Source organism: Perognathus longimembris, chromosome 19 (assembly GCF_023159225.1).
Source record: "Perognathus longimembris pacificus isolate PPM17 chromosome 19, ASM2315922v1, whole genome shotgun sequence".
Classification (NCBI taxonomy): Eukaryota; Metazoa; Chordata; class Mammalia; order Rodentia; family Heteromyidae; genus Perognathus; species Perognathus longimembris.
This window is the reverse complement of record NC_063179.1, coordinates 34,919,600-34,946,892: the sequence shown is the minus strand read 5'-3', so window position 1 is coordinate 34,946,892 and position 27,293 is coordinate 34,919,600.

The window sequence follows — 27,293 nt, the reverse complement described above, 5'->3', positions numbered from 1 at the left end:
TCTTGGAATCATGATCTCCTACATTCCAGCTTTCCAGAGTACCTGGCCAAGCCTCTTCTCAACTATTTTTCCCTTTTTCTTAATCCATGAGGATAGGATGAAGTCTTCTACAAACATGAAACAGTAGACATACAAGACGTACAAGACGGGGACCTCCTCTCAAGGAATAATCAAAGTGATTCATACAATACCTGGTGTGAGTTTCCCTCCAAGTGAAGCAAGTCCATCACTTGGGGAACAGTACTTGCTGAACTCAGTGCAATAGATGACAGGAAATAGATATGCCTACTTTTACATTCTATTGGCGGAACACAAAATAGAGTGCTGTCTTGCAGTCTCTTTAATGGGAATGAAAACACAAATTCTTCAACCACCGTATACTCTTTCTAGATAGATATGTAACTCAAAAGTCCCCAAATATTCTTGAATAACTGATCTTTACCTCTGACGGTGTGAGTTGCAAAATGTGTTACTTCTAACTTGAAGGTTTAAATGTGCTATTTATGCTCATTCCTTTAAAACAAAAACTAAAATAATTTGAATTATATTTTTGAATCAAACTTTTCTAATTAGTTACTTAAGTTTGAGATTTCTACATTTAACAAACAAAAATACTAGACATCCGGTTATATTGAATATAGAGAAAAAGCAAATACTTTCTTAGTATGGGGGTATTCCAGGTAATATTTGTCCCATATAGTAGTTGAGACAAACTTATTCTAAAAAACATGAATTGTGTTTTTTCTCCAATTCAAATTTAACTGGATGCTTTGTATTTTTCTGGCACTGTACTCAAGTTATGCATCTTATAAAAATAGAAAACATAGGGGATTGATGTTTGCAGAATTGATGCTTTGTTTTATTTAGATGAAGAATCTGATTGCAGTTTGTGTGAAGAACATTTTTAATGAAAGGTTGAGCTAAATTACATGGTAGCCAAATAAATGAGTCAGAATTGCTATGGGAAGAGTTTGGATTAGGTTTACCAAAAGTTATTTGAATTGAAAAATAAAATTTTAATCTATTTCTTTGGAATAGAACTTTTAATTCCTATACTGAAGTTATGTTTTTGATCCTATGTCTCTGTGATGTTGCTGACTATAAACTATATAGAGACTAGGTGTTTGTTATTTTTTTAAAACAATGTAGAGAATCAGATAGAATCTCTATGAAAACCTAGATTGTTAGTGAAGATAAATTATTAGGTATGAGTCAGAGAAATAAAGAGCCAAAAGAATCTGAAAGCACTACTCTGTGGAAATCTTGGTTAACCTAGATCCTAAGAGATGTCTTCTATAAAGAAATGCTTACTATTTTAACACATAACATGGACTTCACGTTCTCACACAAAGGTTTTTCATTTGACAGTCAATTGTGAAGTCCCCTTACATGGTAAATAATTATCTACAGTATTTTCAACATACACAATGCCTTACAAAGCAGGTGCTCAGTAAATATTAATTTATGTGGAAGGAAGCATTTGTCCTGGGACACCTTGTCCACTGTGTGCCCTAACAGTAGATCTTCTAGCAAATAAATCCGTATGCTTTGCCACCCTATTCTTAGTACTGAAGAGCTGTCAAATCACCTTTGAGTGTCTTTTGTTGGTGTGTCCCCAGCTGTTTTCTTCCCACTGATGTCATCTAAACAGTCCTGTTTTTCCGGTTCTTTGAACACTTTGACATCCTCCTACCCTCCTCTAGCTGTTTCCAGCATCCATTATGTTTCCCTGGCCTTTCTGATTTATTACTCCCATTTCCTGCATGTGTTCCAAGAGCAGTGTTTGCTTCATGGGAGGGAGTTCCTTGTAGACACTTCTACCCAGTATATGTGACGCAATGTGACAACAGAGAGAATCTGTTCAACTGCGTATACATCCTTTTTCCTGTGCCTTGAATTAAGCAGATTATTATCACCAAGTAGTGCTTCTTAAGTGCTCCCATGCTCAACTACTTGATCAATGATGGGCCAATCAATGTAAGGTCCTTTTTTCTGAAACCTCACTTGTAAAAGATTATTTTGACGGTTATTTTTTACAGTTCTTTTCCCTACTATCACTCTCCTTAAAATACACAGCAGCCCTGTAATTTTTATAATATTCATTTCACTTCTTGAATAGGGAATAGAAATGTATATTACAAGATTTTTAAAGGTAAAAATAATTTGGAGACAAAATGAGTACATTGGTTCTATGCTACTCAACCTGCAAGCAAACACTGTTAGTGCACAGTGCTTCTACAGTTAGGGGTGTGTGTGTGTGTGTGTGTGTCTTTTTCAGATCAAACCAAGATCCTCTTTTATGCTTGACCAGCACAATACCATTGACCTGCATTCTCAAGACTTATTTGCATCTTCTTTCCAATTAAAAGAAAGTATACTTTCAACATTGCTCTCACTTTGTGTTTTGAAATAATTAAGGTTTCAAGGAGCATCACTTCATTTTAAAACATATAGAGCATCTTTTAAAATGACCATGTAATATTCCACTACACAGGCCCTTACTGATAGGGTTTCAGAACTATATTTCTGGCATTTGCCATTGTACAAAATGTTACACTAAAAACACCTCAAAATATATGTCATTAAATATATGTGTATATTCACTGGTAGGCAAATACCTGGAAATCTAAATTTCGAAAAATTATTTTGTTAGATCAAAGTCAAACTGTTAACCATGCAACAAGAATAACCACAAATTACTTTGTTGTTTTCGACACGAATTCCTGGAGAAGAAAGTCCCTTGTTTACTTCTGTCCAAGAAAGATCTCTTGGGGGCTGGGGATATGGCCTAGTGGCAAGAGTGCTTGCCTTGTATACGTGAGGCCCTGGGTTCGATTCCCCAGCACCACATATACAGAAAACCAGAAGTGGCACTGTGGCTCAAGTGGCAGAGTGCTAGCCTTGAGCGGGAAGAAGCCAGGGACAGTGCTCAGGCCCTGAGTTCAAGGCCCAGGACTGGCCAAAAAAAAAAAAAAGATCTCTTTAACTATTTTTTATATTTCAAATACCTGTGGAATTAAATCCAGTTGCAAATGTTCTGAGAAAGCTTTCTACTCAAAGGAACTAAGATGATGTAAACACATCTTAATTTTAATGTGCTAAAATGAAGAACTGAGAAATGTACATGAAGCATTTGCCTCTTGTGTTGTCAACTGTGCTCAAGAGACCACTTGACTATTTCATTCTCTAAAACAAAGAGCCCATCAGAAGTGTTGAAATTACATTTTTATTAGTCACTTCTTAGATAACTGAATCACATGAATTCTGTAAGTCATCTTAACTCCCCTTCTTTTCATCTGCTCTGCCAGTTTCGAGCAGAAATCTTTCCCTCGGATTCAGTTTTGCCTGAGTGAAGCATTTGCCTGATGCCACAGAGGCTTCTGTTTGCACTACAGAGAAAGATCGCTTTCATATTCTCCAAGAGTATAGCCCAGAGCTTGCGAGAACAGCTCAGACTCTGTGCCATGACACAGATAAATCATCTGCTGACTTCTAGCAACGAAGCAGAACCAGAAACATTTAAGCTGAACGATTATCTATAACTGAAACTGCATTAATGTAGACAAATATCATCTTTCTCTCCCTAGGATGAGGCAGTAAGGTCTGTCTTTATCTGCATAGTTAAGCACATACTCTGGACTGATTTTTGATATTCAGTTGAGTTGCTCTGAGTTCCCGGTGCAGGAATATGTCCATCACATGATTCATCTGTCATCTACCTCAGTCTTGAGGTAGGATGGGCTCCCCATCAAAGCTGCTAGCTCTCTCGGTGGACCTTTTTGTGCTGCTGTTTTTATTTCACCTGGAGATAGAAGCATGTTTGAATTTACAAAAAGGCTTCTTCTTCACAAGAAATCCAAAAGATTCAATTTAATGGCTACCAGAAGGTCAGCACCTCAGAAGTGCCCTATTTGTCCGCATCGATAAAGAGAAAGGATATTGAGCCATGCTCAGTCATAAGATCTTAATATATTTACATGAAATTTGTATATATAAATCATAATTCAAAGTTTACATATAAGATGTAAATATATATATGTATAGTTTGTTGTAAAAAGGAGTTTCAATTCAACATGTCAGGTTATGAGTGTCATGCAGATCAAGGTTTGCAGTTTAGAGGAGTTAGGGGCACTTTGGGGGAGGGCATATCCAAAGGTCTTTTTTTCCTTGGAAATACAATAGATAAACTGGAAAAAAAATATAACCCTAGCATTTGAAACAGTACTTACTAACATTATTTTATTCTTGCACTTAGAAATCCTTATCATTGTTTCTTGTAAAGACAGTTTAGAACTGACATGTATATATTCACGTGCAGCTTGGCAAAGGCAAGCTATTTAACTGACCACTGTATAAGTGAGCCACCGTTCTTGTTCATCCCCTAGTCCTCCTCTGTGCATTCTCACAATAGGCTGTAGAACAAGTTCTTTATTCATTGGCATAACTCAGGACAGCTTTGTAACAAATCCAATTTCTGATTCTGAGGATGATTTAAAAGATTCAGTGAGACAGCACATTACTAAAGCTCTTATATTCATCACATTGTCTAACAAAGATACGGAGGTGAGCCCCATTTTAAATGTTCCTGTAGCTCAACTTTAAAAGCAGGAAAAGGCCAGGCATCAGTGCCTCATGCCTATAATCCTAGCTATTCAGGAGACTGAGATTGGAGGATTGTGCTCAAGTAGCCTGAGCAGGAAAGTCTGTGAGACTATCATCCCCAATTAACTGCCAAAAAGCTAGAAAAGAGGACTTGTGACTCAACATTAGCCTGGAGCAAAAACGTTCAGGGACAGTGGCCAGGCCCTGAGTTCAAGCCACAGGACTGGCACATATAACTAATAAAAGAAGAACAAACAAAATGAGCAAAAAGAATTTTTAAAATATTTTCTGCAGTAAAAAAATACTAATAAGGGGCTGGGGATATAGCCTAGTGGCAAGAGTGCCTGCCTCGGATACACGAGGCCCTAGGTTCAATTCCCCAGCACCACATATACAGAAAACGGCCAGAAGCGGCGCTGTGGCTCAAGTGGCAGAGTGCTAGCCTTGAGCGGAAAGAAGCCAGGGACAGTGCTCAGGCCCTGAGTCCAAGGCCCAGGACTGGCCAAAAAAAAAAAAAAAATACTAATAAGGTAGTTTATATTCCTTTTTCATATGTAGTTTTTTTGAAATCTGGTAGGGAGTTTATGTTTATAGTACATCTTATTTCAGACTGACTGCATTTTACACGGTCAATAGCCATGTGTAGATAATTACTAAGGTATTAAACAGCTAAAGTATTACTATTAAAATGGTTAGGGTACTAAGACTTAGGAAATGATAAGAATTCCATAAATATTTGCTATGTCATATCTCACTCTCACTGTTACTCTCTCTTTTTCTTAGAAACTTTTTTTTTACTGTAGCCAGCCTTTGTCACTTAGTTTTATATCTAGCATTAAATCTCTTTCCTTATAGAAAGAACATTCTGTAGGCATTTGTTTAGCAACCACTAAGAATCCATCATATTTCATGTGCTGTGCAGTGTACTTTGTGTTCCTCGTGCTACCTGATGGAGTGTCCTCCCAAATCTGACAGCATGTTTTGCATCCATGGCAAAGCTGTCACATGTTACATGATAGACTTTCAATTTGAACAGAAAGCCCTTGGGATCAAGGAAGTGGTTTTAGAGGCAAATTTCTACTTAGCATTTTTGTGATGTTAGAAAAATATTTAATCCAGAAATACATCATATATTCAACCAAAGCATGAAAGATTTAGAAACAAATGAGAAGAATGAGGAAAAGACACACATTTCCAATACTTGAGATTAAATTAAGTAAGATTAAATGTAAAAGAAGGGCATAGTACAAGGAACAAAAAAAAGGAAAAGAAAAATATTTAATCATTCTGAACTTTGATTTATTCATCCATTAAATCAAGAAATTATATATTGCTAACTTTTTGGAGTTAGAAGAGTACACAGGAAACAAATAGAATTCTACCTGAAATATGTTGACATGGTCCAAGTATAATCTTTCTCCAGTTACCTACCTTCAATTGCATAATCCTGTAGCTTATCTTCTAATCATTTGCATCTTTGCTCTACTCTTCCTCCATCATCATCTTTCCTCAGATTCCACTTCTCCATTAATTCACTTATGAGAGTTCTACCTTAGTTGATTTGGCTATTGTAATAAAATAAAATAATAACAGAAATGTATTTTTCTCAGTTCTACAGGTGAGATAATAGCATGGTTGAGTTCTCGTGGGGTTTTTCTTCTCAGTTACAGATAGATAGCTTCTCATTATATTCTTTTTTAAAAAAAATGTTTATTTCTTTATTGTCAAAGTGATATACAGAGGAGTTACAGTTTCATACATATGGCAGTGTGTACATTTCTTATCCAACTTGTTGCCTCCTCCCTCATCCCTTCCCCTTCCCCTCCCCCTTTCCCTTCCTCCCCCATGAGTTGTACAATTGGCTTTCAGCATATAGTTTTGTAAGTATTGCTGTTGCATCGGTTTGTCTTTTATCATTTGTCTCTCCATTTTGATATCTCCTTCCCTTCCTTAGTTCCAATACATACACATACAATGTCCAGGGTATAGAAATCAGTTACAGTGATATCAGAGGTAAAACCATGGGGAAGAAAGACAAAAGAAAAAGACATAATTTCACAGGGTACGTTGAAAATCATCATATTCTTGAATAGTGAAAAAAACTGCATTAAGTGTCCTCTTGTAAGGGCACTAATCAATCCCACCCCGCCTCCAGATGTCATCTGAAGGAATAAACTCTCAACGTATGAATTTGGGGAATGAGGGATGAATATTCCATCCATGCATACTTTTCTTATAATTTTAAAAAACAAATTAACTGACACAAAAGGAATCAACTGTCTTTCACTGATAAATAACTATACGTTCCTTTATCATAAAATTTGCTTTAATTTTGTTTTCATTTTACTCCCTAATGGTTAACATGCTATATGCAACAAGTTGTGTGATTCCCCACTCCCTCAGTATCTGAGTAGTATTTTCACCAAGACATTTTCTATGATTACTTATTTTTCTCTCTACATGGAAGAAGATTGAGGGGGGAAAAGACAAAGCTCAGAGCATGACTTTCTGAGACAAGATGTCTACCCTAGGATAATCTAGTCACTTTTCCTTGTAGGTTATAGGGCTTTGAACTCAGCTAGAATTAGAGACATGAGCCATCAGCACCTGGCTTAAGCCAGTCACTTTTAAGTAAGTATTGATGTCACTACTTACAACAGAGGATAGACTGATGTTCTATGACTTGTCGCTTGAAGATGCTATGATTTGGAAGTGTCATTTTAAAAATTCAGGTATTAAAGCCTTAATCACCAATGAATGGCATTTGAGGATGTGGTAAAATTTTTAAGAGATGAGGCCTACTGGAAGGAAGTTAGGTCTTCAGGGGCACTTCCTTTGGAGGAGATAATGAGATCCCTACCCCTTCCTGTTTCATTGTGTTCCAGCTGCTAGGAGGGTAACAGATCTCTTCTGGCCAAACATTTAGGCCAGGATATGATGTGCTATCATATGGATCAATCGATCCTAGACTGAAATATTGGAAACCCTGAGCCAAATGAAACTTTTTCTTCTGGTTAGATGTCTAAATCAGGTGTCTTGTCATAGTGATGGAAAGGTAACTAACACAGAGCACATGTCTTTCAAAAAACATTGTCCTCAGCAACACAAGTTTGTGGGCCTAAAAGCCTGCACAATGAGAAATCAAATGCAAAACACTGCAGACTGTTTAATAAATAATATATTACAAATGAGTCAATAGAGCTCTGTATTTCAAAGCTGATCTTCATGGTTTAGGGGAAGAATATAGAAAAGAACATTTTCAGTCTCATTACAATTTACTTTCAGCTTGATGCTGTCAAGGTGGGTGTTGCAACAAGGGCTCCACATGTTCTCAACTGCCAAGCCTGGCACATGGAGCTTCTGTTGCCAGAGCTTTTCATGGAGCACATGTAGATGAAGCGGAGCCTCAAGTTGCACGTGTACTGATGTTAAGAAGCCCATAGGAATGTGAATATTTTTAAAGTGAAGACCTAGCCTGCTCAGATGTTCAAGTTTAGTTATTTTCAAGAGAGCAAGATGAAAATATAATGACTACATTGTATTATGTAAAAAAGCACAAAAAAGAGAAGAGCTAAATATATGTTTTAAGGGTAATTGTTTTTCAGAAGGATATGACTCAATTGCTTAATTGTCAAAGGAAAAAAAGTGAATCTAATTTAATACGATCAAACTTGACAAGAATGTTTAACAACTACTTAAAATGACCTTTAAATTGCTGCACATTTCAGAAACAATCTTATTAAACATACTTAAGGAAGTATGGGTTGAAGCTCTTTTCTTTTGATGTAAAACAGTCCTTTGTTGATTGAAGTATTGTAACATTATCTGAAATAATGCAAAGTATATTGCTTTATGGGCAAATGCATCATCATCATTGTTATAGACATCACTACAGACAGAAAATAAAAATTAGGGGCTGGGGATATAGCCTAGCGGCAAGAGTGCCTGCCTCGGATACACGAGGCCCTAGGTTCGATTCCCCAGCACCACATATACGGAAAACGGCCAGAAGCGGCGCTGTGGCTCAAGTGGCAGAGTGCTAGCCTTGAGCGGGAAGAAGCCAGGGACAGTGCTCAGGCCCTGAGTCCAAGGCCCAGGACTGGCAAAAAAAAAAAAAAGAAAATAAAAATTAACAGAAGAAAGGTAAACTAGTAGTTTTCTATATTGCTTAATTATCATTATTAATAATAATCACCTTTTCTTTGGCTTTATGTGAAACTATTCTTGTTCTTTCCTAACCTCTCTGAGATAGGTATTAGAGGTGATAATTTACAGATAAGGGAAAATGGAGAGAACAAGTGGAGAGTGACTTCCTGGCAGGTAAAAGAGCAAAATTTGAACCTAGAGAAACTGAGAGACCTTTATGACTCTGATTTGTTCTCTTTTCTTTGTTATCATGGTTTCTCCACATTTTACATGGGTAAAATATACAATATTATGTATGTGCCATATAATATACAATGGCACATCTTCTAGATTATCTGTGTTACAATCTCTTTCCAATAAATATCTTTTACTGCTGCCTTCCTCAGTGTCTTCTATGGCTGAACTGAACCAACTGAGCCTCTTCAGAGGAAAGGGGAGAGATATAGTTGGAAAAATAGCTAGGCTTTGGTTAAGTTGGCACAATCTCGAATGGCTATTAGGTGTACACTCATTGTATGCAGGAATACTCGGGGATATTCACTTGTTAAATGTAGATAGTTACTTTGCACAGATTTGGTTTTCCACTTGTGTTAACCTTCCATTTGAGTTACCATAAATGCATCCTGTCATAGAGCAGTTTTGAATCAATACAACTAATTTTCTAGAAATATGTCATCCATCCAAATATTAGGAGGGAAATTGAATTATTGTTGATTTTCCTTTATTTAAAAGAACACAAAACAAATTGACTACCAGTGGCTTACTGCCTCTTAAATTTAACTAAAGTACATGCTGTATTGGTGATGACTAATTCGTTTCAAGTGCAGCCAGATTGTAGACCTGGTATACTGCGTAGGAAAGCCAGTAATAACAGGTAGAAAATACTGGCTGTTTTAAAGGTCAATGCAAAAGAAGATGAACTGTTGTTTTTCAAAAATCTTGCCCTTAAGTAAATTAGCAGTGAGATACTCTAGAAAGTTGTGTAAAAGAGATAAGGAAAGCCCACAAAACCCTTCATGCAATTAATACACATTAATAGAAAAGAGATAAAGGACAAAACAGGAATATAAATTTAAACCACTTTGAGTAAAAAAATCAAGGTGCAGAGTGTTTCAGCTCTTCAGGGGGTACACATATGAACTGAGGTTAAAGTGGCTTCTGTATCATTTACCTCATCACAATAGTAAGAACTCTCCATTGGGTCAAATCTCAGTTTCATTATAATTTTCTCACTATTTTGGTGATATCCTCAGCTCTCTGGAGAGCTCTTAAATAGATGCAATACTACTGAATACTAGTTAGGAAGTTGTTACCCCAACATTAAGTTGATAATTTGTCTCTGGAATAGCCCCCTCAACAAGTGGGCTGAAGACTTAAAAAGAGACTTCTCTGATGAGGAAATGAGAATGGCCAAGAGATATATGAAAAAGTGCTCTACATCACTGGCCATAAAAGAAATGCAAATCAAAACAACATTGAGATTCCATCTCACCCCAGTAAGAATGTACTATATCAAGAAAACCAACAATAACAAATGTTGGAGGGGATGTGGCCAAAAGGGAACCCTACTTCATTGCTGATGGGAATGTAAACTGGTTCAGCCACTCTGGCAAGTGGTATGGAGATTCATCAGAAGGCTAAACATAGAACTCCCCTATGACCCAGCAGCCTCACTTATGGGCATCTACCCAAAAGACCACAAACAAGAACACACTAAAGCCACCAGCACAACAATGTTCATTGCAGCACAATTTGTCATAGCTAGAATATGTAACCAACCCAGATGCCCCTCAGTAGACGAATGGATCAGGAAAATGTGGTACATATATACAATGGAATTTTATGCCTCTATCAGAAAGAATGACATTGCCCTATTTGTAAGGAAATGGAAGGACTTGGAAAAAAATTATACTAAATGAAATGAGCCAGACCCAAAGAAACATGGACTCTATGGTCTCCCTCATAGGGAATAATTAGCACAGGTTTAGGCAAGTCACAGCAGAGGATCACAAGAGCCCAATAGCTATACCCTTATGAACACATAAGATGATGCTAAGTGAAATGAACTCCAGGTTATGGAAACGATTGTTATATCACTGTTGTAACTACTTTTAACGTGCTATGTGTAACTGTAGCTTCTATTATTGATGATCTTCTTGTATCCCCTTCCTGTGGCGTACCTGCACTATCTTTGTATCTTATCTGGGTACATTGGAAACCATGTGTACTGGTATTAGAACTAGGAAACTGAAAAGGAATACCAAAATCAAGAGACAGAGGGTAAAAAAGACAAACAACTACAAAAGCATTACTTGCAAAACTGTTTGGTGTAAATGAACCGAACAACTTATTGTGGGGGAAAGGGAAGGGGGTAGGAGGAGGGGGGAATGAGGGAGGAGGTAACAAACAGTACAAGAAATGTATCTAATGCCTAACATATGAAACTGTAACCTCTCTGTACATCAGTTTGACAAAAATTAAAAAAAAAAACAAAAAAAAGAATTTTGTTTATGAATCTGCATTCATATTTGTTGGAGCTTCGATGACCCAAGTGTTAGAAGTAGAAATGGAATGGAAGGTGTTCAACATGTATTTCCAAAAGCTGAGAAGTGTCTTTATTTCAATGGTGTTCTCATTTTCTATACAAATCTTAGTAGAGGAAAAGGTGAAATAAAAAAGCTTATGCTAGGTCTGAAAGTATTTTGTTAAGTGATACTCTTGACCTGTCAATAATAAGTCAAATTACGTGCCTCTGAACATAGCCTCCATCAAAATACTTATAGCGGGGAAAAATTGTGATAGTAATCCACTGAGAGACAGAGGATTATTATGGGAAAAATGTAGTAGCTCCACCTGAAGGTCCTCATGACCACAGTAGGACATTTGTATTGCTGTGGCACCTTTTACAGTGCAAAGGCCACTTACAAATCATACTTAACTTAATCCGGATATTACTCCAGTGAAGGGAGGGTGGGATGTAAGAGTTTTCCTTTTTAAAGAAATCCACTGGAACCAATGCAACAGTGATACTCAGAAGACAATATATTGGAAATTAACTGTACAACTTGGGTGGGGGGAGCTGGAAGGGGAAGAAAGTGGGAGAAAAAGGGGGAGGGGTAACAAGTTTGACAAGAAATGTACTCATTACATTACGTGTGTAACTGTAACCCCTCTATACATCACCTCGAAAATTAAATTAAAAAACAAAAAGAAATCCACTGGGACTGCTAGTGCTTAGCTAGTTTGAATTTTCGTTCCATCAGTTATTGACCGTGTGACTTTGGGTACAGCCTTTTAACTCCTATCTACTCTGATATGCTCATCTGGACTACATGGGTTAATATAAGTTAAACAATAAGCTATTATATTAGAATACATGATTAAAATTTAAAAGTAGCTTTAAACAGTCATTCAATTTATAGTACTAGAATCTTATCATCATTACTCAAAATATTCACTGTGACCGTTGTGTTTGCGTTTACAGAATTGGTAATTACCCTGACAGTGGGTGAAGCCGTGAAACTAGGAAAACAATAGAACTATTTCCCATCCACAAATCAGCCAAGAGGGTACTTCCCCCTTGGACTTCTAAGATGTTCTAAGTTTCAAATAGTTGATCAGAGACAATACTGCACAGTCCACAAAAGCACAATGGGTGAGCCCATACACTAAATGCAGAGCAAAAGAGGTTTTGTTCAGATCCCACTAATTCCTTCAGTACTCCATTTGTCTTATTTCTGACACTCTGAAGCTCCTAGAAGATCTCTAGTACAAGTACATACAGAGGACATCCTGACGAAAGAATTCATGACATATGTGAATGGAAAATCATGATACTAATCTCATAGTATTGTTATGCCGGAGATGTAATTGGTGCTGAATATGCACTCAAATAGACCAGTTTACCCTGTGTGATTAGGTAGCCCAGGCTACTTGCCTTGCTGTAAGTCAGTGTACTGTAATAACAGTTACAGTTATTGAGACTCAGTTTTCCATTGTTTAAAACAGTTTTCAAGCCCTTTAGAAGACATGAGAGAGCTGTAACTTTCTCTTTGCCATTCCCTTTATCCCATCTTCAACCTCTCTTCACCACTATGGATTCATGCCTTCAGCCCTATGTCCTCTACTGTGGCTTGGGTTTGGCCAAGGGGAGTTGTAAGTAGCAAATCAGAAAGTGTACTCTACAGCCAGAATTCCTGTCAAACAGGCTTTCCTCCCTCATTCCCAGTGTCCGGTAACCATTCCGTCCTGTTACTGACCCATGACAGGTAATAACTTCCTGGGTATGTGTTAGTCACCAGGCTATTATAAGGCATTACCACTTCCCTAACCACACCCAAACTTCTGTATATGTTTCCTTCACTTGTGCTTGGCTAAACCATTTAAAAGACAGACTCATTCTCATAATCTTCGCTACTTCGCAGGCAGAGGCCAGGAGATTTGCCTGATTCGTGGCCAGCCTAGGCAAAATGTTGCTGAGACCCCATGTTAATCCATCAATGGTTGTAGTAGTTCATGCACGTTATTCCAACTGTATTAGAGGCTATAGGTAGGTTTATGGCCAACCTAGGCAAAAATACAAGATCTTATAAACATCTAATAAACATCTGAAACACACACACACACACACACACACACACACACACACACACACACACAGATCCTGGAGGTGTGGCTCAAGTGGTTAAGCTTCTTGCTGAGCAAGTGCAAAGCCCTGAGTTCAAACCACAGTTCTACAAAACAAACAACAAAAATATTTAGACTGAGTCAACAGTTTCCTGCTGAGACTAATAAACAAATAAACATTGTTCTTTACTCCAGGAACTATCTGTGCCTCTTCCTAGACACTGAATAGAAAAAGCTTTGGAACACATTGTTCCTCCTTGCATTGTCCAAACTAGCATAGTCACACACATGGTAGAAATGACAGCAGCACTGTGCCTTGTCAGTCCTGGGAAATGATTTCCTCTTATATGCTAGAATATAGAATTTACAGGTGCAGGAAAGGATGTGTGGGTGGAATAAGGTGAAGATGATGGCAAATGGATAAGTAGTTCACTCCCACAAAGGGAGTAGACATTGTCACTTATCTTGTCACTTATGTTTTATATTTTATTTTACTTTTCCACTTGGAAATTACTAAGCCATGAAGAAAGCTTCAAATGTCTCATATACAGACACCCATTAGCTGGCTCTTTATCAGGGAAGTGTTTGGGCAGGTCACATCCTAATGACCTTTTCTGTAATTGCCTATCTTGATAGTTAGTGTTATAATATGCCAATTCATTTTTTAGGATATCTCATGCATTATTTTATATACTAATAATAACATTTTTGAAAGGGAAAGTTTAAAAGTGGGCTGTCTTCCTCATTTTAGATTCTAAAGTACATCAGACCAATATTATCACTATTACAGCTCAATATATTTGTATGGAAGCACACATGAGAGTGCTAAAACTTGATATAATGTTCAATGCTCTTGTAAGAATATATTGGATCTCATTACGCATTAATGGATCTATACACAGGTAAACTTAGATTCCATTGCAACCCCTAGAAAAACTCTCACACGAGTGGCTCATCCCTGTCCATCAGGAGGCTGAGTTCTGAGGCTGAGATCAAAGTTCAAAGCCAAGCCAGACAAGAAAAGTCCAGAAAAACTCTCACATGTGAAATTTACAAGTGAGGACATTTTAACTGTAAGAAGTAACTGAGACAAACTGCATGGTCAGTTGATAGAAACATTTTTGAGAAAAAAAATAAGCATTTGAAAGAAAGCAGTGGCTATATAGTTTAAGATTAATGGGGTATAAGTTATGGATACATTTGATTGCTATGCTCTGTAGTTTGAGAATGCAGTAACAAAAGCAGCCAACTCTAGTAGAGATATTAGAAATTATAGTGACAGGTGACAACTATTACATATTGCCTTTGTTGTTGTTGTTGTTTTTTGGCCAGTCCTAGGCCTTGGACTCAGGGCCTGAGCACTGTCCCTGGCTTCTTTTTGCTCAAGGGTAGCACTCTGCCACTTGAGCCACAGCGCCACTTCTGGCCATTTTCTATACATGTGGTGCTGAGGAATCGAACCCAGGGCCTCATGTATTCGAGGCAAGCACTCTTGCCACTAGACCATATTCCCAGCCCTACATATTGTCTTTATCACAGACACACACAGTACCCCCAAGAAATAAAGGAACCTACATTATATTAGCAATTCTAAGAAACTCAACAACCTATTCTTTAACCAAGAAGGGAAAATTGAATATTCTTCAGCAGTGCTTATAAATATGAGAGGACTGTGTCACATGATACCAGATGTAAACACAGCTGTGAGAAGGTAAGTTTAGGTAAGGCAAAGAGGCCCAAAATATTACTGGACCATTTTAGCTTCTAAAGGCTAAAAAATCACTTAGGAAGCATAAAAATGATGAAAAGGAGATAGTAAGGTTGGTGAGATGGTGAAGCTGGTTTAAAACATTTGAAATTGCTGGGTTGGCAGCATATGTTGTCTAGGCAACAGCTGGACTTTTGGATGTAGAATTGGAAAGGGAATTCAGGGGTAAAGATGTCAACTTGAGAATCATGTGCCTAGAGGTGATATTTTTAACTTTAAGTGCTGTTGAGATTGCCAGAGCAGTGAGTGTGATGTAGGAACAGCATGAGGTAAGAGTGGCAGGAAAATCTTTGGAGATTGCGTATCACTTGAGGACTTGAGAAAAAGCGGGTGCAAACAGCTTGCCTTCTATTTGAAGTGTCAGAAGTGCTTCCTCCTGCATTTCCTAATTTGATCAACAAGATAGCAAGAGAGGACAAATGGTGCTAACCATGAGAAAAGAATGACCACAGTGTTACTGTCTTGGCAAATAGCATGGTTTTAGGCTTTAACCTCCCCAACTCATATGGTAGAACCTTAAGACCCAATGAAATGGTTTTGGGCCATGGAAGGTGGTGGTTGAACCCTCATGAGTGGACTAAAGCATTTTTCATGGGACTGGAAATGGGTCAGCTACTAAGACATTGTCCCCTTTCCTCTGGCCTATGTCCATCCTCTTTTTCTGTTTTCTACAATGACCTGAAGCAGCACCAGAAGTAGAGAATTTACCTATGCTGTCCTTTTGGGCTTCCCAGATTTCAGAATCTACAGCACAAACAAGCCTCCTTTGTTTACAATTTACCAAGTCTCAGCTATTCCTTAGTAGCATCTGAGCACTAAAACACCCAGGAAGTAGTGAAGACAAAAATCCAGATCTCTTGTCAATTCATGTGCCAACATCACTCAGAAACCTCCTTTCTTGGAGGTGGAAGTCATGGGTGCATAGGAAGGAGAAGACAGCAACTTAGAGATCTGTACAATTTTGGCCAGATTACCTTTGCTTATGTACCAATTTTAACCTAATAACATATACATAGATGGGCTTCTTTGACCCAAACAGTTCAAAAACCACAGGCTCAAACATTCTTCGAATCTTCAGGTATTTCTAAGGGCCACTCATCTTCTTGTTAAGAATGGAATTTTTCTATTCTATGAACATTTCTTTATTCTCACCTAAGAAATTTCATTCAATGACCCATAAAGGGAGATGAATCATTGTCCATATTATTTGTGTCTCTCTTCTATTGTACTATCTAAAACAGTATGTAGGAGATGGCTTCAAATATGAGTGGCAGTTTATCACATTATTTTATGAGGACATACCATGGCTTCCTAATATTTGTTTTTTTGCCTCTTTCACATCTACCTTACCAAGTAGAGACTTCAATATTAAAGCAGAAAATATTATTGGATATAGACATCATCCATGCCAAAAGGAGTTTTCAATAGGATAATGAAACCAAGAAATATTATAGGTTACTGTCATAAAAGGCTTGAAATGCCTTTTTGAACTTTGTTGAGATTCCTAGTGCCCTTATTTTTTGCCCTATGTGTTCTAAGGATTTGATTTATATATTATTTATATGCTGCTATAACCAATTGAACTCTTGCTGAACTTACGTTCTAATTCCAAAATCATCCTGGACACTAACTTTGGACTACATGAAGATGTGCTATTTGAAATATACTCTGAAATTCTTAAAAAATGAATAATGTTTTTCCTCTGAGTAATTTAAGATAGATACCACAGCTATTGAATTGTAATGAATTAATCATTACATATGGAGAAATACCACCACTGAATACATGAATCTAGACATCCAATTAAAATGTATAAAGCCTCAGTTGGAGAAAAGATGCTATTATTTACCAAGAGTTAGGTCCAGAGCTAATGGTTTTCAATGTAAGACTAAATTTGATTTACCCACCAACTGTAGGAAGTTGGGATTATCATCAGAATGTTATGCATGAAGGCACTAGTGACCAGAGAAATTAAGGTATGAATGCAGGACTTGGAATTTGATCCCTGATCAACTTCACTATGAAGGTTTCTAGGCCAGTCTGCCATTAAAGAGAAGCTTATTCTGGTGACACAACGGAAAAGCTTTTCCTCTAGCTTGATCTCTATACTCACCAAGCTTTGATCCGAGAAGCAGAATAGCTGGGAAGTACACACCCCAAGGGGTTGTAGTGGAGATTGATGTGGTGGAGCTGATCTCACCAGTCTACATGAGGACAGTGTTCAGCTGAAGCCTGATGTTCACAGAAAGCAGGGAGTGGGAAGGGGAAGAGGAACATGGAAAGCTGCACCTACAAGAGTGTAACCACTTTCAACGTGCTATGTGTAACTGTAGCTTCTGTTATTGATGATCTTCTTGTATCCCCTTCCTGTGGTTGTACCTACACTATCTCTGTATCTTATCTGAGTATGTTGGAAACTGTGTATACTGGTATTAGAAATAGGAAATTGAAAGGAAATACCAAAATCGAGAGACACAGTAAAAAAAGACAAACAACTACAAAAGCAATACTTGCAAAACTGTTTGGTGTAAATGAACTGAACAACTCATGGGGGCGGGGGGAAGGGAAAGCGGGAGAAGGGAGTGGGGAATGAAGGAGGAGGTAACAAACAGTTCAAGAAATGTATCCAATGCCTAACATATGAAACTGCAACCTTTCTGTACATCAGTTTGATAATAAAGGCTTTAAAAAAAAAGACTGATGGGGAACCTAGCAGCGATCATGCTAGTCTGATCCCACCTCTAAGCCTCAAATTTTGACATTGTGGTGGCAGAGGAGAAGCAGTTGTTTTTCAACACAAGGCATAGTCCTTGAGGCAGGCAGATCCACGGTCCCTTCTGGAGGAGCTGTAAAGCCAACTTCTGTGTTCTCTCTTCAGGAGAATTGTGAAGAAGCAAAAATGGGATGCCTTGCACAGACCTCTTGAAGATAAAGCACCCTAGCTTTCTGTTGGATCCTTCCAAGTGTTGTATGCAATGTTTCCCATGGCCCCTGAGCCCATGGGATTAGGCAGTGGAAGGGCATCTAGAAAATAATGATGAACGAGGCTGTTATACAGCATTGTTTGGCCCTTCTCTCTTACTCACTTAGCATCATTGTTTTAAAATGTAACAGTAGATGAAATCTTGTTTGTGTGAATTTTTCAGCTATTATTGTTAAATACATTCAGCTATTTTTATTATTATATGAAAATAACTTGGTGCTGGTTCCTTACCAGCATCTATAACCCTAGCAACTCAGGAGATTGAAATCTGAGGATTCTGGTTCAAAGCCAGTTCAGAAGGAAAAATCCTAGTCACTTATCTACAATTAAACAGCAAAAATCTGGGAGTGAAGGTATGGATCAACTGGTATAGCTCCAGCCTTGAGTACAAAAAGTCAAATGAGTGTACAAACTTGAGTTTAAGCCCTGATATTAGCTGAAAAGAAAAGACTTCATATTTTTAGCCATCTCACTATTATATCACTACAAAAAGCAACATATGTACATTTATTTGCTTCCTTTTCTCAATGGAACTGTTATTTTAAAACAAATAATATATTCTGGCAACATTTTTGAAAATATCCTGGAAATTTTCAAAAACATTGTACACATGCCATTTGGCTCTCTGGCAATTTATCTTACCTAAGAATTTTTATGATTTGGGGAAATTGGATGTTTTAGTTGAGATTATTCCTTAGAATATCACTCATGCATTTTTCCATTTTGATTTCTCAGAAGTCATTGCAAAGTGTGCACAGCCGGGAAGGTGATTTGCTGTTGTTTGCAACTTGTGTAGTCCATTCAGTTTCACAAAATTACTTGCCAAAAAACCTAACTGTCTTCTAGAGCTTAAAAAAAGTAGCTAAGTTGCTGGCTTGACAGATTTCTGGCTTATGGGACACCCTACCACATAGAAGTAAATTTTGCCTTTTTATTCCAATGGTTGTGACTCCAGCGGTTCTTAGAGAGCACATTTGTAACAGAGATGGGGCCCAGAACCTCAGTGGATATTATTTGAAATGATTAGGTTAAAATTAAACATCTCACAAATAATTATTAAAATATTAACCCCAGAAGTTTTGGAAAAAGGAGGACATTTCAAATAAAAAGAGGACATTTAATATAAAATCTCTCAGTTTTGCCTTTCAAAATAACTAACATCTTTGTTTTTCCTTGTAACATATTACATACCGTGTTACTCTACAAAACCCTTTATACTATTGTTGTATATATAGTTACATATCTTAATTGGACACACATATATGTATCTATATGCATATTTCCTTTCCTACTACTAGGATCTCATGTGCATTTCTAAATTGTATTTTTTACATTTAAAACAATTCATTGTCATCATCATCACCATCATAATTCCTTTATTTTTCTTTTCTTTCTTTTTTTTCTTAGGAATATTAAATGGGACACGGATGTTGTATTGTGAAAATATCATGGATGGCTATAGTGTACTTTGAACAAGTGTACTTTGCCCCCACCCCCACCATATATCCTGCTAGCCCTGCTGAGTTCTTTTTTTCTTTAGTAATTGTAATAGATATATAATGTTGAAGGTCAACTAAAAAATGTGAAATTGGGTACAGATCCAAGGGCTGGTTCTGGTTCTTGAAAGTGTGTTTTGGTCGGCTTACTGAGATGTTTAACTATTGATGATCTCGGCAGCAGCTAACAATGCGGATGCCTGTGACACTGTGACCAAGGGAACAGGAATGATTTCTGTGGGCTCTTTTCAATGGGACCTTTTGGTCAGTTTTGTTCATGATGGAAATATGAGTTGGCTAGTATTGACATCAGACTTTTGAAATGCAGCTGCAGTGGTAGCATTGTTTATAATTTCAATGAAACCTAAAATATATTTCCTTTCTGGTAAGGAAGACGATGAGTGACAAGGGTGGGTTAAGATTTCACTCCTTAGTTTCCCAGATTTCCCTAAGTTTCTCAAGATTGTCAGATACGCTCTCTCTCTCTCTCTCTCTCTCTCTCTCTCTCTCTCTCTCTCTCTCTCTCTGTGTGTGTGTGTGTGTGTGTGTGTGTGTGTGTGTGTGTGTGTGTGTGTGTGTGCATATCTAAAGGAAGGAAACAGGAATTCCTTTCGGAAGGGTGACAATCAGTCTTAGTCAGTCCAACACTATCTTAAGACAGATGTTCTCAGAAGAAATCTGCTGAAGTAGGTTGTCATTGTTGCCTGGCTGCCAGAGATCAAGCTTACATTTCTATTTGCCTTCATTTTAACATGCTGATCCTGTTTAAGAAGAAATAAATCTATACCAAACCTCCTAAATTTCTATTGCCCACTCTCATCATCTTATGAAGGAAGAGCAATCTTTCTCATCCTTACAATGCTTGAACTTGTAAGATAAGTTCCTGGAAATCTACCAGATAAACTCCAGAGTCATAACAAATCCAATCAAAACCAAGTAAGCTAAACAAAATTATAACACAACTTGATTTGGAATAGGTTGGGAATGAAACTATGTAGTTTTTAATCTATTAGAAATGAAAATTTGCTATAATGAATACCTCACTAAATCCAGCCCTTCCCACCATCAGTGTTATGTTTATATCATATTTGGACCTAAAAACTAATGAACAATTTGCTAGTATGGGTAAAGGTTTCATTCTTGGTAAGTCCTCAATGCTTTTCTATGACAGATTTATCCTGGCAATTGATATTACTTTGCCTTAAGAATGTGTAGTTTTACACATGTTACACAAACTGGCTTTTATGGCTTCATGTAAAAGTCATCACATTTCCTTTTCTGATGTGCATATTTTTTATTTTCAAAAAAAATTTTATAGCTCCAGGAACACATTCCGCTCTATTTTCTGCACAGAATGGGACCCATCATAAAATTCCATTACAGTATAACTTGTTTAAACAAATTTAGATTTTATTTTTTTGAATGTTGAATCATCTCATTCTTTGAAACTTTAAATGTCATTTTATGCCTTCATTCAAAATGCTGTGCAGAAACATCTTGCTTCCCTTGATAGTCATGAGAAAGGTCAATTTCTTCTCCATAGAACACCTAACACTAAGGGTTATAGACTAGCCCAGGAGGATTTATGATATATCACTTGTTTCTTCATAGTGTGTGTGTTTCTAGCTGTTCTTACTAAACTGTGAACAAATTTGTACTCTTCAAAGCAAAAAATACTTTACCTCAGTTTTATCTATTCTATGGAAGTCAAGTTTCTGGGATCCTGAAGGAAGGAAAGCAGTAAAATTGTCTTTAATCAGATATGGTGTGAAAAGGATTGTTTACCAAAAAGTATGTGACAGTATGTCAGTACATAAAATAGGCATAGTTAACACACATATATATTTTGCTAAGTTATAGTCAGACATTGGATCTCATCAAAGCAGTTAAATGTTCTTTCAGATGCTCTGAAGACAGATGAATATATAGAGAGTTTTAGAAATGGAAATGATTTTCCTGTTTCTTAGATATTTTTGTGTGTTGCTTTCAGCCACCAGTCAGCTACACTTAAGTTATCTTAGAAATTTATTTAACTGTCTGATTATAAAAGGTTGACCGGTTAGAAGCATGGCTCAGTTGGTAGAGTACTAGCTAATGTGCATAAGTGGCAGGTACCTTTGAGTCCTGGTCTCAGGCCAAACATAAAAAAGAAAAAAAAAGTTTTAATTTTGAAGTTACATTGATAGAAGGGAAACAGCAAGATGTGCATGTGATCTGAGCTGTGATGGCCAACTAAACATCAGACATTTCAAAACAATTTCCTCCAAGTGTGCTGTGTGTGTACATAATGAAAATTGAATCATGTGCTATATAATGAATGTGTGTTTGCCATCATCAAATCACTCATCACTATTCCTCTCTACCTCTTACTTATGGGGCCTTCAAAGTTGAAATTTACCTCTAATTATCTGATTTAGTTTATATTCTTTTTTCATTTATATTATAAATTCTGTTTAATGAAAATCTGTGTCATGTTATTGCTCAGTATTGTGCACTCCACAAAGCAGATTTTATCCATAAATGTTTTTATACAGGTATAACAATTGTTAAATATTTGGGGATTCAAATCCTCAAATATTTGAGCACATAGAGGAAAAAAATAGATCCCCTATTGAAAAAGAAAAAATAATTTATTTACCCACCTCATATGCCCTCTCTTCCACATTCCAGCACTCTTCTTAGTATTTTTTAAACATTTTTTTCCTCTTTGCTGCTCATATCACACCTTTACTCCTACACCCCCCTGTTTTAGAGATGCATTCATTCACAAGATTTTTAATCCAGAAGCTTCTAAGGAACAAGGGATGTGAAAAACCCTAGATCAAGGGACTTGACTATTTTGCATTGTTTCCAAAGTATGTAATTGTTAAAGGATGGTCGGAAAAGTGTGTTTGTACATGTCATTTGGGACCTGCTATACTCGTGGAAAAACTAATCAAAGCCTGTACCGGCTTCGGTCTATAGGCACATTGGTCCCTATGGAGAAATTAGAGGTCGTCTCTTCAACTTTGCTCCCAGTATGGGTAGGCGGGGAGGAGAGGGTGGAAGTTGTTATGAAACATCTGCATCCACAGTGGTGGAGCGAGGCCAAATTCTTAACTGGGTTCTCGCAGAGGCCAAGGTGATCAGGAAACAGGTTGAGCAGTGACGCAGGGGAAGCCTGGTGGAGCTGCCCAACTCCCTTACTTGACATAGAGCTGCAGTGCCAATGTCCCGAACCACAAGCCGAGGCTCACGACTTCATTTGGCCCGTATAACTTAAGTGATTGCCCTTTTCAGATCAAAGCTGCCTGTAATTAATAGAATTGCCACTTGCTCTAATAGGTTAGGGGTAGTGGAGAGATGGCCCCAGAGAAATTGTAGGGATCGTGAGGAAATTAGTGGAACGTTTTACTCTTTTCCAGTTACTAAGAATATAGTTTGCTTAGACATGCAAAGAAGGTCCACATCCATACCCCAGTAGTATTGAATAGGAACTTATGTAATCAGGCTAACCTTTAACCCTGTGTTTTTCAGACCTTGAATTTCCAAACCTTAGAATTTGAGTTTGAAATGCAAATATTGAGGTGTACACAGATTAGCTTACTTGCAAGCATTGGTGTTATGGAAGAACCCAGTGCTAAAAGGAAATGAGGATATAGGAGGAGAGGTGGAGACAGAGGTATGCACACAAAGAGATGAAAAGGAAGGGGAGATGAAAAAAGGAAAATAAAATGAAGACCAGTTATGACTCCAAGTGTACTGAGAAAATCTTTGTCAAGACTAATGGGTAAAAATGAATGACCTAAATATAAAATGGGACTATTTAGGGGTGAGAATCAGTGGGAAGGTGAAGGAAGAGGATAAAGATGGGGTGAATATAATGGAAACACTTCATATGAAAACAGTAATGAAATCATTACAGATCAGAGAGGAGAATGAGCAAAATAATAAAGGGGATTAATTTGATCTAAGTACATTATATGCGTGACTAGTGATATCACAATGAAACATCTTTGTACAATTAATATATACTAATGCAAAAAGAGGGCAAAGAGGAGGTCCATGGAATATGAAGCCATCAACGTGGCAGTAGGTGGTACCTGAGTCCTCTGGGCTCTCTGGAAAGTATGTGGCTGGAAAATAGGATTCCAGGATTCCTTCAAAGGCAAAGTCATGAAACTAGCATTAACAGTAAAGGTCTACTCAGCAATCAAGCTCTTACATAAAAAACAAGACTTCTAAGGAAAAAACATTTTCCATAGGTATTATATCTGCCATAGGTATTATATCTGCCATTAATACTTATTGTTATAATTGTCATTTAATTTCAATGATACAAAAAGATTGAATCATACCAAAAAATGCAAGAATTTATGTTGATGTTTATTGAGGGTTTATTTTACTTGACAATCTCATATTATGGTAGGTGTGTCTTTTACTATTTACTATTAATTGATATTATTACTACAACTTTTATTTTACTCTGGTGACTTCAGGAAGTCAAAGGAAGGATAAATGAAACAAAACGATTGCTGATTTCACTGGTCTTTATTCACTCATCCCTTCATTGACTCATTCAGCTATGAAAGATGGGTTGCTCATCAGCTCACTGCATGAGATGAGGTTGGGAATTCACATACAAAAACTCATGAGCCTCACTTGTTGATCAAGATTCATCTTCTGTCTTTGTGCCAGTATTATGTTAGATTGTGGGGAGGGTTGTTTTGAAACCACCTTCAATTTTACTTTAATTTTGCTTTTCTATTTTAGAAAAGTACATATCTGAACAATACATGATCATATTTTAAATATTTCCATTTACTTAAATATTTTAACAGAAACCAGTCAGCCATCTATATCAGTAACCCTGAAATAGTAAGACAACTTGAACAACACCAACAGAAAGAGTTCATGTTTGGAATTGATTCATTTCTCATTGGGCACGCTAAGTCTGCATTTCTCTGAGTATGTCAGATGTTCTGAATGTCCTTATTATCACATATGAATGAATTAATTTTTAAACACTGCACAATACTTTCTAATTTCACTTATAAACCCTTTGGCACCTTTGTGAGCATCCCCAGAAGCAATGAGAAGTACCTCTGACCCATGCTTGGATCCCAAAGCAGAGATCTCAATATTGGGAATTTTGTTTCCTTAAAATGTATATCTAAGATCATTTCTACCTTTTTGTGGCATTCTGATGTCATTTTTTCTTTGATTTTTTTGGTTCTTTCTTGAAGATATGTGTGACTGATGCAATTTAGATGGGCTCGTAGCCATGGAAACTATAAGGCAGAGAAATTATTCACTTGCAGGCATCTATTCTATCATCTGTTCCTGACCATTTCTTGGTCACTGAAATGTGCTTTGCTAGAAATGTGAAATACAAGGAGGTACAATCCTTTCTTATTTTAATTGTCTTTCAACTTCTTGTAAAAAATGATTACAAGCCATGTACTATGAAATACTAATATTCCATACTGTCTTGGGTTTAGAAAGGCCTAATAGGAGGTGTGTCACATTTAGAGACAGAAATCAGTGAAAATGTTGAAAAAACTGCATAAATCATATGTAATAAATATGAATTTGTTGGTCCATGTGCTACTGAGATATGAAGATGTCCTGGAAATATTTCATTCAGTAAACTGCAGGTAGATTAAAGCACTTTAAAAGAATAATCATGGGGGCTGGAAATGTGGCTTAGTGGTAGAGTTCTTGCCCAGCATGCATGAAGCCCGGGGTTCAAATCCTCAGTACCATATACACAGAAAAAAAAGCTCAAAAGTGGTGTGGCTCAAGTGGCAGAATGCTAGCCTTGAGCAAAAGAAGCTCAGGGATGGTGCCCAGGTCCTGAATTCAAGTTCCAGGACTGGCAAAAAGAATATGTATAATAGATCATTATCTCCATGTCATTTGACAATAAGACTGTAAACAGTCACTTTGAGAATTTTTGCTTTACAGAAATAGATGGTATAAATATCAAATAGCAATTAATCTGAACCCATTTTAATTAGTGTGTCCTTCCTTTTTTAATTAATTATATTTGCCTCTATCCTAAGTAATCCTTTTTCTTTTCATAGATAATTTATTTGGTTTTTCTTTCATTGTCTTTTCTTCTTTAGTCTAAAATCCATTTCATGGGCTTTGATTTCTGGCTCATAGAATCACAGACTCTTGGAAGGGAAGATTTCACAGGCAATCCACTGCAACTCGTGCATTTTATAGCTGAAATGAAGGGTCTCAAACCCAAGAAGAACAGCCTTCTCAACATCTCCCTTTTGATCACAAGCAAGCTAAACATAGTATGTCCCAGAATGAACTCTTACATTTCCCCAAAACTACTCCTCCCACAGAACTTCCAACAAATGTCACCAGCCTGCACTCAACTACTCAGGCCAAAATTCCCCCAGGCCATCCAGGGAGCTTGTTTTCACTCAGCCTGGCATCCAGTTATCAGCCCATTTCAATTCCTGTCTCAGCTCAAAACAAGAATGCTATCTTACAAAGATGCTAGCCCTGACTCCCACTCCGTAACCCACACTGTACTTTCACATGACTTGTTTGTATCTGTGCAGCTCTTACACTGCACTTTGATTGGCTAAATCAATACCATCACAAATATAAGCTCCTTGAGGGCAGAGAGTTTTCTTACCTGTTCACCACTTTATCTCTAGTTCTAGAATAGTGTGGATGAACGTATGCTTGATAAATTAAAACTGAGAGACTGTATGACTGCGTTAGTTTAATCACTGAACAGCTTGGTTACATGACTATTCAAAAACAAAGCTGAATGGAAAAGCTGACATTCTTTCACTTTTCCAGGGTTTCACACTGTAATAAACTGCCTCCTATTCTTCTTTTGTTTTGTTCTTAATCTCTTTCAAATATAATGTTTTGTTTCCAAATACCAAGAACAATCTCATATTGACATAGCTTTTTATTGACATAGCTCTTTTGTATTGATTTAAAAAAAATTCTGATTATCACTTTGCCGTCACCGAATCCAATGAATTCATTCTTTCCAGTTCACTCCAAGACTAGTTGGCAACCATTTTTCTTAAATCATAGACTTTTTTTTTCCAATTTTTATTATCAAACTGATGTACAAAGAGGTTACAGTTTCATACGTTAGGCATTGGATACATTTCTTATACTGTTTGTTACCTTGTCCCTCATGGCCCCCTCCCTCCCCCCCTTTCCCTCCCCCCCCCAGGTGTTCAGTTCACCAGTTTTGCAAGTATTGCTTTTGTAGTTGTTTCTCTTTTTTTACCCTGTGTCTCTCAAATTTGGTATTCCCTTTGAATTTCCTACTTCCAATACCAGTAAACACGGTTTCCAATATACTCAGATAAGATTACAGAGATAGTGTAGGTACAACCACAGGAAGGTGATACAAGAACATCATCAATAATAGAAACTACACATACACATAGGACGTTGAAAGTAGTTACAACTGTGATATAACAATTGTTTCCATAACGTGGAGTTCATTCCACTTAGCATCATCTTATGTGTTCATAAGGGTATAGCTATTGGGCCTTGTGATGCTCTGCTATGGCTTGCCTAAACCTGTACTAATTATTCTCAATAAGGGAGGCCATAGAGTCCATGTTTCTTTGGGTCTGGCTCACTTCACTTAGTGTAACATTTTCCAAGTCCTTCCATTTCCTTACAAATGGAACAATGT